At 38.2% G+C, this 13757-nt stretch overlaps 1 long non-coding RNA gene and 1 pseudogene across 2 annotated transcripts; one reads left to right on the forward strand and one right to left on the reverse strand.

The window, feature by feature from the left end:
• The first annotated feature begins 60 nt into the window (after positions 1–60).
• LOC148203790 (3-dehydrosphinganine reductase TSC10A-like) lies at positions 61–7767 on the forward strand (annotated as a pseudogene). The gene is made up of 3 exons (XR_015784261.1): positions 61–603; positions 1154–1301; positions 2401–7767. The product of XR_015784261.1 is annotated as a 3-dehydrosphinganine reductase TSC10A-like (transcript).
• A 1469-nt stretch (positions 7768–9236) lies between these two features.
• Positions 9237–13136, reverse strand: LOC148203791 (uncharacterized). The gene is made up of 2 exons (XR_015784262.1): positions 11255–13136; positions 9237–11173 (listed from the first exon to the last, which is right to left on the reverse strand). It is a non-coding gene; the product is annotated as an uncharacterized LOC148203791 (long non-coding RNA).
• Between the last annotated feature and the right edge of the window lie 621 nt (positions 13137–13757).

Genomic DNA, 13757 nt, shown 5'->3' on the forward strand with positions numbered 1-13757 from the left:
AAATAAAAATGGTATCCATTTTCAAAGTCGCATAGACTTTTGCTCCCAGTGGGTATAGTTTCGAAGGCTTATCATCAATGGCGGACGCATACTTCTTTCTTTTCTTTCTCCTTCCTCTGCTTCTTCTGGTCGTGCTCTATTTACTGGTTAAACCGCGACCGGTGAAGATCCCTATCAAGAATCGGCACGTGTTTATCACGGGCGGATCCAGCGGCATCGGGCTGTCTCTGGCACACCGCTCGGCGGCGGAGGGCGCGCGTGTGTCGATATTGGCGCGGTCGCTGGGGAAGCTGGAGGAGGCGCGAAATGCGATCCGGCTGGCGACGGGGATCGAGGTGGCGGTATTCGCGGCAGACGTGCGGGACTTCGAGGCGGTGAAGCGCGCGGTGGACGAGGCAGGGCCAATCGACATGCTGTTGCTGAACCACGGCGTGTTCGTAGCGCTGGAGTTGGAGAAGATGGAATTGAGTGAGATAAAGTTCACCATGGACGTCAATCTCATGGGAACGTTGAACCTCATCAAGGTCGTGCTTCCCCGCGATGAAAAACCGGAAGGACCCGCTGCCCGCTTCCATTGCCCTTGTTTCCTCACAGGCCGGTTAAGTATTATGTGAATTACTATTGTTGGGTTTATACATGTGAATTACTTATTTGGTTGTATTGTATATATCTGCATTTTATAGGTTTTAGTTTGTATAACTATGAAGTAATAATTATAGTCCTAGTGTATACACCTTTAAATTCGATTTAGGCTTTGCTGACACTAAAAATTGTCCAGATTAAACTAATAAAAAAATTATCTGTTGGAACTAAAACGAGTTAAGCAGTGTATGAACAAATACTGAAATGAATATTTTCTAGGTGGAAGGACTAAGTGCATGGACTAAGTGCAACTTTTTGATTAATGTTTACAAGAGCAATTGTGGTCTTACTTCTTAAGACTAAGTTTGCAGACAAAATTTTAATGTGCAAATGTGCTTATCAGAGCAACAATACATGTCACAAAACTTTTACTTTCTAAACTCAGTTTGAAACATTCCCAACTGAAAACCAAACATAGCCTAAGACATAAACTTTTAACAGGTATAACGACTAAATAAGTAATTAAACTTTATTTTATTTATTTTGATGTGGAATTTGTTTTTATGTTTAGGCGGGCATTTATGGCTACGTAGCTTACTCAGCGAGTAAATTTGGTCTCCGTGGTTTAGCAGAAGCATTGCAACAAGAGGTTATAGCTGATAATATTCACGTTTCTCTGATTTTTCCTCCGGATACAGATACTCCAGGATGAGCAGAAGGTAGGTATTGAATTGGATGCTTGAATTTATTTCTTCACACCTATTACCTTTGCTAGTTTCTACTTCATTTTTCGTTGTAAATAACATGTCAGTTTGTGTAAAGCTCACCATGGAAGTCGTGCACTTGCTGTAACTCCTTGAAATTGCATAGGGTGTGCTTGATTTCCATTTCCGAAAGTTTTCAAAATGTAACTAGGCGAGTTGCTCAAATACCTGGTGGCGGGTGTAGGCACGGAGCATACCTTGAAATTGAGGAAGATGTTGAACAAAATGCAAAGAAAAGATGGGAAATCTTGCATTTCTTTATGTATTTAGTTTTTAAAACACCTTTTTTTTTAAACAATTTCGTAACATAACAGACTTTGGATGATAAATAACATGTCAGTTTGTGTAAAGCTCACCATGGAAGTCGTGCACTTGCTGTAACTCCTTGAAATTGCATAGCGTGTGCTTGATTTCCATTTTCGAAAGTTTTCAAAATGTAACTAGGCGAGTTGCTCAAATACCTGGTGGCGGGTGTTGCAAGGCACGGAGCATACCTTGAAATTGAGGAAGATGTTGAACAAAATGCAAAGAAAAGATGGGAAATCTTGCATTTCTTTCTGTATTTAGTTTTTAAAACACCTTTTTTTTAAACAATTTCGTAACATAACAGACTTTGGATGAGAAGATGATTGTTGAGTAGGGTGAAATTTTTTAAGAAAATAGTTTTTAAAACTGAAAAATGAAAAGAAAATCAATTAGGTCTTAAGTTTGTTACACATAATTCTGCATGAATTGCGGATTTAATAACTCCGGCTCCTCCCTTATTATCTGAATATCTCTCATTTTTGTATCTGATCTAAATTCATACATTTGACTGATGCCATGGGGGAGGCTATTGTATCAATCCTATTACAAACTTAGAGATTCGAGAATGAAATTATTGCTTAAGATAATAAGTTTGAATCCATGATTACTAAATATCCACTTAGAGTTCATGAGTATAAAAATAAAATTGTTGCTTTCAGCTTATTAAATGTCTGTTTGTAGCATCTCTTGTGAAGTCTATGTATCCTGTAATCAAAGTGAAGTACAATCTGAAAGGTCACTTTTACAGAAAACAGGAGAAAACCGGAGCTCACCAAAATCATTGCAGCCTCATCTGGTTGTATGACAGCTGAAAAAGTTGCTCAGAAAGCTTTGGATGGTATAAAAAGTGGCAGCTTTATTGTTTCTTGCAATTTGGAGGGAATTGTGCTATCCCTAGCAACTGCAGGTTTATCCCCTCAGAGGTCTTTCTTGATGGCCTTTGTTGAGGTGGTTGCTGCTGGAATTCTACGGATTGTTGCACTAGGCATGCAGTGGACTTGGTATGGAAGTATATCTTCTCTTATATCTTTTTGTGCTAACCAAATATTCTAGGGTTTTGTTTTCTTGTGTATGCAGGAGGCAATTCGAACTAGGAGCAAGATAACTGCAGAACCTCTTCTTGAAGGTTTAGACGAGAGTAGACGGAGGAGAAGAATCCGAACATCTAGAGAACTTTTCCCTCCTCCGGAAACTCTGTTGCAACCATCACCACAAGGTTCTGACCATAGCACAGAAAATATGGAGAACAACAATATCAGAAGAACTCATGCTGATTACACCAATACAGTTGGGCATCAACACTTTAACAGCATAGCTAGACCTAGAGTCAATGCAGCTAACATGGAGGTCAAACCAGCATTGATTCAACTGGTGAAAAACAATCAATTCAATGGGTTATCTCACGAAAGCCCATATGAGCACCTCACTACATTTAATGAGATCTGCAACACAGTGAAAATAAATGGGGTGCTAGATGAAGCGATCAAACTTAGCTTGTTTCCCTTCTCATTAGGAGGCAATCCTAAGCTTTGGTTAAATTCTTTTCCAGAGGGAAGTTTCACAGAGTGGGAAGCAGTGGTAACAAAGTTTCTAAATAAATACTTCCCACAATCAAAGGTGAACAAAGGCAAGCAAGAGATTTCTTCATTCAGGCAGGGCATGGAAGAATCACTGGGTCATACATGGGATAGATATAAAAGCTTGCTACGAAAAACACCCACGCATGGATTCGATGAAGTGGAAGTAGTCCTTACCTTCCTTGGAGGTCTTGGTTCACAAACCAAGATGATGCTTGATGCCTCAGCAGGAGGAAACATTAAATGGAAAACTCCAGAGGAAGCAACAGAAATTATTGAAAATATGGCTACTAGTGATAATGAGCTAAACAGTGAAAGAGGAGCTCCTATGCAACAAAAAGGAGTTCTACAATTACAGACAAATGATGCCTTGCTAGCACAAAATAAAATTCTAACTCAACAGCTGGAGACTCTTACTAAAACACTTGCACAATTGCCTAAGGAGTTGAAGACTGCTGCACAGGTACAATCTCAGTTGTGTGAATTATGTGGGGGCGACCATATCAATGGTCAATGTGCCTTTCCAGCAGAAGCCGTAGAGGATGTGAATTACATGACCAATCAATACCGTCAAGGGAACTACAATCAAGGGTGGAAACCACACCCAAGTATTGGTCAAGGGAAAACTGGGCAAGCTGGTCAATTTAATAAGCAGCAGCAGCAACCCACCTTATGGCAGCAGATTTCTATGCTTAATGAAAGGTCCATGAGGATGGAAGAAACTCTCAACCAGTTCATACAGAAAATTGAGTCTACCCAAAAGAGCACTGAAGCTGCTATAAAAAATTTGGAGATTCAGATGGGGCAGATCACTAAGCAGGTGGAAGATAGGCCAGATAGAAATTTTGGGGCTAATACTGAGGTTAACCCCAGAGAAGAATGCAAAGTGTTAGAGAGTACTAATGAAGAGATAGTTGAGTTAGAAGGAGGAGAAACAGAAGAGAAAAGAGAGAAAAGAGAAATAGAGAGTAAAAATACTTTTCCTTTTCCAATACATCAAGGGAAACAACTTGATTTCATAGAATTATTCAAGATGGTGGATAATGATTCACCTTGGGAGTAGATTCTACAATAAATTACAGTTTACACTAAAACTGATGAAGACGTCTCTACAAAGAAAAGACGTAGAGATGATGAGGCAAAGAAGTGTAAAACTGTTAAAAAAGAGTCATTCCCTCCAAAAGCGACAAACCCAAGAGGCTTTTCTATTCCTTGTACCATAGGAAAGAAAAGGGTTAAAAAAGCTCTTCTTGATTTAGGTTCAAGTGTTAACTTGATACCTTACTCTTTACTGGAGCAAATCGGCGATGTTAATGTGAAACCTGTAAAGGTTAATCTAGTAATGGCCGATGGATCTTCAAAGGAGCCATGTGGGATTGCAGAGGACATTATAGTTTGTGTTGGCAAACTTCAGTTCTTGACAGACTTTGTGGTGATGAAGATGGAGACAGAGAAGATACCTGTCATACTTGGAAGACCGTTTATGAAAATGGCCAGAGCTATCATTGATGTAAATGAAGGTATAGTGGTGCTCCAGGATCGAGAGGAGAGAGTGGTTGTAGACGTCTTCAAGGATGAAAAGCCCAAGGTTGCAGGTAACCATTGTTTGTTGTTTCAGGTACACATGGAAGAAAAGATTGGAAGAGGAGGAGAAATTCCTGGTGACTGGGAGAAAAGAAGACCCCAACTTGGCACACTTGTAAGAATCAAGAACAAGTTGTGGGTTGTAAAGGGCTTTAAAGAGAAGGAGATGATAGAGATAGAGTCTCCACATTCTAGAAGGACCAAAACAGTTCACAGGAAACAGCTGAGGAGTTGGTGGGATGACAACATCAACTATAAAGCAGGAACTTGAGCTTACTGGGTCAAGCTAATGACGTTAAAAGAGCGCTTGCTGAGAGGCAACCCAGTGATTTTAGAACTTTTAAATTTTACTTTGGTTTGTAATCTTTAAATCTGTTGAACATTATATTGCTGAACATAGCATCTACTGAAGGATGCTAAGTGGTAACACCTACTGATGGGTGTTGGTGGATTTTGGGTCAGGCTCGTGACGTTAAACAAGCGCTACCTGGGAGGCAACCCAGTTGATTGATTGTTTTTGTTTGTTTTATTTTAGTTAGGGTTTGCATAAGTATTTTAAACATTGAATTGCAGGGAACTAGTGAGGGGCATGTCTAGGAAGCACGTAGGTTAAGAAAAGAAGGAGAAGAGCACTTCACGAAAGTGCGGCTGAGCGGTACTCTCGCAGAATGGGCTTTAGTTCCCCTTAGCGGGACCCGAGCCCATTAGGGTATTTTTATACCCTAAGCTGCACATATGCTCATACTTTCAGGCTCTTCTCTGCACAAACACTCCCACATACCTTCTCCAAGGTTTTCCACATCTTTTCCCTCATCCCTCTTTAGAAAATCTCCCTTCCACTCACTTGCTCACTAGTTTTCCATTTAAGTTTGGGGTTGGGAGAGAGCATCATTGAAGGGGCTGATTTCTTCATTGTGGTTTACTAATGCTTAACAATGTATCTTTTGGTTTTGTGAATTATGTTTGATGCAGGGATGGCCTCCTCATCGGGCAAAAAGAATCAAGACTATAAGATCCAAGAAGAAGGAAGATACAGAGGACAACTCAGACTGATGAGGAGCTGAGATAGCATTTACTGATGAATGCTATCATATGCTTATGCTTTTGTTGGTTTAAAGTTTTCTGAACTTATTTGTTTTTGTTTTTAGATTAGGGTTTGATGTACTCTATTGGACACCTGGTTTGTGTGATGGTTTGCTATTAACTATGATTGTGTGATAAGTAATGCTTGATGATGCTTATTGAGTGATTGATGTTGAGAATGATGTGCACATTATATGTTTATACAGGTGATTCACAAGCTTTGTGAACAAATGCAGGATATCATGATTGTGATTGTGAAATTAAGCAGGATGTGTATGTCAAATGTGAATGAGCTTATATGTGAGGTTTTGAGCTCCAGAGTTTTTATTGATTGAATGCTATTACTTTGAAAGCATGAATGATTTTGCCCAGGTTTTCTATGATTGAATCAATTGCTTGTTTTGCATCATATGATCAAGGCCGTTTGTTGGAACCCTTTTTATTGGCCAAATTCATAAAGTTAGCTCACTAAAAGAGAACACTTTGTGTTCTATCCTTTGAACCCTTAGCCTTGAACATAAATTGAAAACCCTTGCTGAAAAGCTTTACCTTGTGTTAAGTAGAAAATCTTGTGCGGTTTTGTTAAATGTTCAAGTTTGGGGTTGTTGGGAAAGCATGAAAAAGAAACAGGAAAAGCATTGAGCTAAGAGCTAAGAAATAAGAATGTGAAAAGAAAAGAAAAAGAGAAAGAAAAGAAAAGAAAAAGGCAAAGCTCAATGCAAAGGCAAGTTGGGAAAAATAAGAATAATTGTGTTGTTATGATTCTCTTAACTCAAGGATTTTGTGATCCAGAAAAACCAATTTTCTTGTTAGCCCAGCCACGTTATAAGCCATTGAAAAGTCCTTGTGATGATGCATGCTTGTGAATGTTTTTGATTGTGGTTAAATGAAAGGCAAAGTTAATTCATGTGACATTGTGATAGTGGAGTGAATGAGTGATTACCTCTTATACACTTGTGTTTGAGTGAAACACTTTATCTAGTGAGGAAATATTCCATGAGCACATGAACATCCATGCTTAATTGATTGATCATTCATGAAAAATAGCATTTGTTGGATATTAAGTGACTTTGTGAACACCAAAGCATGTGCACGTCTTGATTGAAATCTTGGTCATAAGCTTGATTGAAGTCTTTACTTATCTTGAAAAGAAGATTTTTGAATGAGTGAACCATTATATGAATTGGTAGAAGATTGAGTTACATCTTGTTTGCTTGAGGACAAGCAAAGTTCTAAGTTTGGGGTTGTGATAACAGTTGAAAAACTGTTATTTTTATGCTTAAAATTGATACCAAAAGCAACCTTTAAGACTTAGAAACTAGCTTGAACTCATATTTTTGCTTTAGTTTTGTGAATAAGAGAGTTGAAAGTGAATTTAATGGTTTTGTGCAAGATTCCCTTTATTTTGTAGGCTAATTGAATGATTTGAAAGAAGAATTGAAGTACCGAATGATTGGAGTGCTGAAAAATCAACCAGAAACCAGAAAAGTCAACCAGTCAACCAGAAAAGTCAACCAGTCAACCAAAAAAGTCAACCAGACAACCAGAATACGAAAAAAGTCAACCAGACGAGTTTTGGGCCAGTTTTATGCGATTTTATGATCTGTTTGGGCCTGGACCCGTTTTCTATTATTTTTATGTCCTAATTAAAGACCTAGATGTCTTAGGGTTGGTATCTTTGGTAGAAATGAAGCAAACACTCTCTCTTCCACCCCTTTGAAGGAGGATCTTGGATGCTCAGGCTACCACTTCACCTTTCTAGGGTTTTATCTTTCATTCTTTCATTATTGTTCATCTAGGTTCACCATGAATATGGTGAACTAAACCTTGTATGTTTGTTGGGGAATCAATGTAATCTTTTGAAGCTCTCATATATGGAATTTGTGCTTGCATCTTAATCTAAGATTTATGCTTTCTTTCATCATTAGTTAGGGTTTTTCCTCTTTGCTTAATGCTTGCTTTGTTTAACTCATTCAATGCATGATTATTGATTTTGTCGATACGGGAACGTACAGGGAAGTCTAGATCCGGGGAATCTCTCCCAATATTATATTGGTTGTCGTTAAGCTCCTGTACTAAAAGCACTAATTATTAGGAATGCTAGGAATCGTATGAACTCGTAATTAGGGATAGGCCTTCTTGACAAGGTAATTTAGAGAGTGGCATTAACAATGATGATTTGAATGTTGAATTCCTAAAATATATGAGAGTGGATAAGATGAAATTGACCCCCAACAACATATTCATCCATATATTTCATTGAAAGTATTTGTCTTTTGCTTTTGCCATTGATCAAAACCTCATGCATACATATTTATTTTCGTCTTTTGCATAGTAAAATCCAATTATTTCGTTCTTAAATCTTAGCTAATCAACAAACCACACAACTAAACTAGGCCGTGAGTCCTTTGGGAGAACGATACTTGGTCTTACCAAGTTTATTACTTGAACGATTCGGTCATACTTGCCGATTATAAAACAAGTTTGTGACATCATATTTTGGTGATCATAAATTTGTCCATCACATGTCCACTTCATTCTCCAAAGAAAACATGTCCTTTCTAGCAACCGTACTCCTACCACTTTTTGTCTTTTTCCTAAATGAAAAGTAAATGGAATTGTGCTATCCACATAAGCAAACTCGACACCCTTCACCCATGGGAGCCGTGCCTCTCCACTCCTTCTCCAAAACCACCAATGAAAAGACAAAATCAATGCAAGAAAGGGTCCCACTAAATGCTAATGCTTTTTTTTAAAAAAATATCTCCATTTGGTTTCTAAAAGAAAAAGAAAGCCTTTTGACGTGACAGTGTTGTCTTCTCAACCATGAATGAGCACTCTTTTCAATAGCACATGCAGCCTCCAAAACAAATGAAAAGAAATGAATCACCAAAATGTTGGACGTAACTCTAGGAATGAAACTTGGCAGCAAATAAAATACACTAAGCAAGCAAATAAAATAACTGAGCAAGTAGTGCAGCGTGTCCTTTAAAAGATTCTGGATGTCCAAAAATTCCTCCCTTCACCTCGGCTGCTGCGTGCTGGACGAACACCAGCTCCCTAAAACAAGTGGTGGCTAGTTCCTCATAATGCGTGTGCTACACCCCTGAGTTGTGTGCTTTTATTAAATGAAAGATGAATCCCTCCCCTGCACCGTTTCAGCCGTAGCCCCCATATCAGAATGTTCGTGTGCTTCTCCATTCTCATTCAAAAACAATGTTCCCCCAAAATCCAAGAGCAGAATGAGAGAATAAAATTCGTGAGGGGTGGTGGCTCATCTTCTCTCGTTCAGCACCGCTTCATTCTCAAAATAAAGGGGCCATGAGTAAATCAACAAAGAGGAGTAAAAATAAGCTCTTCATTCATCATCCCAGAAACAACATTCCAGTATAGAAACATGAAAATGTGGCGAAATAAAATAAAGACAACATTCAATTCCAAACAATGTTGGCCGTGACAGTGTTGGAATCAAGAGGACAAAACAGTACTCAATGCAAAAGTGCTGAATCCATTTGCATTCAATGAAAAAAAAGCGTAAAAACTCAAAAACTCTCCAAAACGTCCAAAAGCCAAACCCCTCCCAAAAACAAGTGGCAAGTGGCGGCTGGAAGCATCTCCAAGGCCGTGAGTTTCTTATAACGAGGGTGGGGTCCACACAATAAAACCCTAGGGTGCCAAGTCATCCACCCTCATTTTTTGTCTAGTTCATTTTGCCAAAAATGGGCTAAATCTACTAAAGTTAATCCAAAAACATTCTACACTACTAAATTACAATTTAATTAATTCTAGATGCCTATGTGGAGAGTCTTGAATTTATTTGCATTCTTCCAGATGTCCCAAAATGTATCTCCAAAATTTTCCTGCAGTCAATGATGAAAATAATTAACTCAGATAATTCAAATTAATTAAAATAAGAATTTCTGGTCAAATTAAGCACAATTAACAAAAACGGAAAAATACCGGACATTTAAGCACAATTCCCTGATTAATTCTAGCACAATAGACTAGGTGAAGTCAAGAAAATATTGACTCATCAAAATAGACCACACTTAGTCTTTTGCACTCCTAGGCAAAACCAAGACGAAAACCAGGGAATAGTTCAAAGAACATCAGGGAAGTGACACAAACTCAGTACACAGAACACAAAGACTAACAAGGATAGAAACAGAATTACACAGTTCTCAAGGAATTTGGACCAAGAAAGGATGTAGACAGTACCCCACACAGAATCAAAGAAAGCAGATACTCACAGAATTCATCTAAGCAATTCCAATCATGGCAAAATGATCAATCAGCTCAAGAGATGAATCAAAAGTAACAAAACCTCACAGATGCACTATCAGTGTTTCTCTCAAGTGTATAAGGTAAAGAATTTCAACTCAATGCACTCAAGAAAGCAAACAACAACAAACTTGGCAAGCCTCTAATATCAACACTCAAAACATATGCATGTTCAAATCGAAAGGTCTTTTCATGGTTGTAATGGGGGCCAAGGATAAGGGAGGATAAAATATGGATGACAAGTTACAAACCAAAAGAAATAGAGGAGCAATGGTGAACAAGTGTAAACACAGTAAAATTACACCCAAACCTCTAATTCAATCCTCTTCTCGACTCCATTATTCACAAAATTGTTTTTCATTTTTTTTCATAATTATTTTTTCATTCTGTCTCTTTTCTTTTCTTTCTTTATCACTCAACAGGATCATACTTCCAAAAACAACACAAGATGAGGGATCAACTTGCCAATTCATCAGAATCCCCAAGGAGACCACACTTGTTCCCAAAACATTTCCAAAGCTCCAAAATTCCCTAAGGTTAAGGTAATCATGGTTTTTCACTTAGGGCTAGTGTATGAGCTTTAAAACAAAAAAATGAGGAAAGTATAGGCTCAAAAGGGGTTTTTAAAGAATCAGAACAAATAAGCTTATTTGGCTAGAGAGGCTCAAGAACAAAATTGCCTTTATCACTTCCAAACATGCATATCAATCAAGAACTATCAACAAGAGTCAAGCCAAGGCATATGCGCAAGCAATCAAGAGACATATCACACACAAGAAAGAACATAAAGTGGCTTAAATCTCACACAGGGTAATTCTGTCACAATCAATTCAACTCTCAAAAATCATAATCATCTTCCAAGCAGAGAAAAGCAAGGAAGTTGCCAATTTTGGACTTTCAGGGAGATGTTTTCCACCATAGTATCCAGCAAGGAAGTTTTGAGGACGAACTGCTTCATCCTCCAGATTTGATCTAGCAGGGAGATATCTTCCACAGCTGGATTTAAGAAGCAAAGATTATTGATGAGCGGGTTCAGCAGGTGCCTATTGATCTTCGAACTATCGTGTATGCTAGCACCTTTTTTTTCCACAGTAGGTGTTTGTTGATTGATGCGGCTGTCGCGGCCCATCAAATTTGATGTGCATTAAAGAATGCAGTATAGTGCTAGGAAGTGACTCCTAGGTTGTCTCTCAAGGACCAAATGTGGTTTAGTCTTAGGTCAAACACGTAGTGTGGGGTTTGAAAGTGTTTTTGTGATTCGAAATGAACTAAATTAAAAACTGGAAATTAAAGGCAACCAAAAATAATTGAAAACATTGAAGTAAATTAAAACATTAAATGCACAGTGCAGCTTGGAAGTAAAATTAAATACTCAACATGATAAATTAAAATGCAAGAAGTAAGCTTGTGGAACTCTCATAAAAAGGCTGAACGTGGTAGTCATGCCCTTTCTCCAAAATAAATCACTAAAATTAAATATATCAGTGTGCTTTTCCTCCACCCAATACGTAACAACACCTCCAAAGTAATGAATAAGAATTTTTTTTTTACTAAAAGCAAAAGTGAACTAAAGCCTTAAGGCTTCAATAACCTGTGTGCATTTCTTAAGGAAAGAAAATAAGATGCATCCTAAAGCTAATAAATTAAATGCATCCTAAAGCTAATAAATTAAATGCATGTAATAAATGCAATGCATCCTAAAGTTAATAAATGAAATGCTAAGTTATCACCTGAAAATATATAAAGAAAAGGACACATGAATAGAAATGGATTAGAATTATGGAAAGTTAATGATGAACATTGAAAAACGTGAATGGTGATTCATACAAATAACTTCAAAACCGGTGGCCCATTGCTTTTAGTAGTTCAACAATTGGAAATTAATATAAAATTCATTCTCAAGCAAATTGATTCAGCGTTGCAAAGAAAAAAAAACACTTAATACTAAATAAAATAAAATAAAATAATGCAAGGTGCTCTTGAAAAGAGTTGATGTGACCATAATGAAAAGAGAGAAAATGTTACTTCATATTGAAAATGAGCACCCTTTTTTTTTTCTTTCCAGCCAAGAAGTAATGACACGCTTCAATCAAAGTGCATAGAAAATAAACAAAATGGAAAGGGCAGAGTGTGCTTCCTCCTTCCAAACTCAATCATAGCTATCTGCCTTAGCCGTCTAGACCGTAACCCTCCATGCGTGCTCCCTCTGTGTGCTTTCAATTCAGCCTACGTGTGTCTTCCAGCTAGTCATAGCCCTCCATGAATTGATGTCTGTGTTTTCTTTCTCCAGGTCTCTTCTTCTCCAAAAAGTGAATGAATCCTCTCTTTCCTTTTTCTACCAGGTGGCGGCTGCCCTACTTCATATTAATTGGCCCCCATCCACATTGGACGCTGTTGGACTCTCCTAGGACGCATGTTGCTGCTGTTGTCTTTGGACACCCCCTGTTTTCTGGATGCGTGCCTTTTTGCTTGACTGCTGCTGTGTGGGCCGTGACACCTCTCCAAAATGAACGTGCTGTATTTCTTGCTGGACGAGAACTCCCTCAACTCCGTGCATTATTGGATCGTGCTGGACCAAGAGGGTGGAGTGTGTTTTTTTTTCCCTCCTTTCTCTGCTGGACTGTGAAGTGGCTGCTGGACTAGCTTCTTCTTTTTGCCACTTCTTGGACGCGTGCACCCCTCCAATAGCAAGCCAACATTCTCTCTTCACCATGCACACCACTCTTTCAAGCCCAAAATCCTCTGTCCATGTGGGCCATAACAGTGTTGCTCACCAAATACTAATTGCCTACCATATGCTTCCTAAAGCAAAACATTACAGCGCATCTTCATAAGATGAAATCAAAATGTAATGTGCCTTTTTAATTGGTGGCAGCCGCTGTCCGTGAGTGCTTTCTTTCTTCCAGCACCCCCTTCTTCATCTTATTTAGCCTTCAAATGTCCCAAATTGTATTTCTAAAATTTTTCCTGCAATCAATGATGAAAATAATTAGCTCAAATAATTCAAATTAATTAAAATAAGAATTTTTGGTCAAATTAAGCACAATTAGCAAAAACGGAAAAATACCGGACATTTAAGCACAATTCCCTGATTAATTCTAGCACACTAAACTAAGTGAAGTCAAGAAAATATTGACTCATCATTGATCAAATTCATTTGTACCTCCTGCAACATGGTTAGTGCAATGTGGCTCCAAAGAAATGCTATGCAGAGGTATAACACCCAATCCCAATGTAACAACCTGAACCTCAGATACATCCTCAGAACATGAATAACTTTCAGATTTAGAAACAATATCAACCACAAACTCAGATTCATGTTCAGTACATGGAGAATAATCATTCGGATGTGATATCAAAAGGTAGTTCTCATCATGCAGAGAGTAAGAATTAAGAACAGACTCATCAACAATATAAGCATTAACAACATACCCATCAACAGCATAATCATGGACAACATAATCATGAACATAATCATCAATGACATGATCATACTGAGGTATGCTTACCTCCACTTCCTTGAAGGTTGCTAGCGTGTGGGAAGATGAAGGTGGTCTACCTGTCTCAAAAGTGTTGCTCA

Source organism: Vigna umbellata, chromosome 2 (assembly GCF_029865625.1).
Source record: "Vigna umbellata cultivar VRB3 chromosome 2, Vumbellata_1.0, whole genome shotgun sequence".
Taxonomy (NCBI): Eukaryota; Viridiplantae; Streptophyta; class Magnoliopsida; order Fabales; family Fabaceae; genus Vigna; species Vigna umbellata.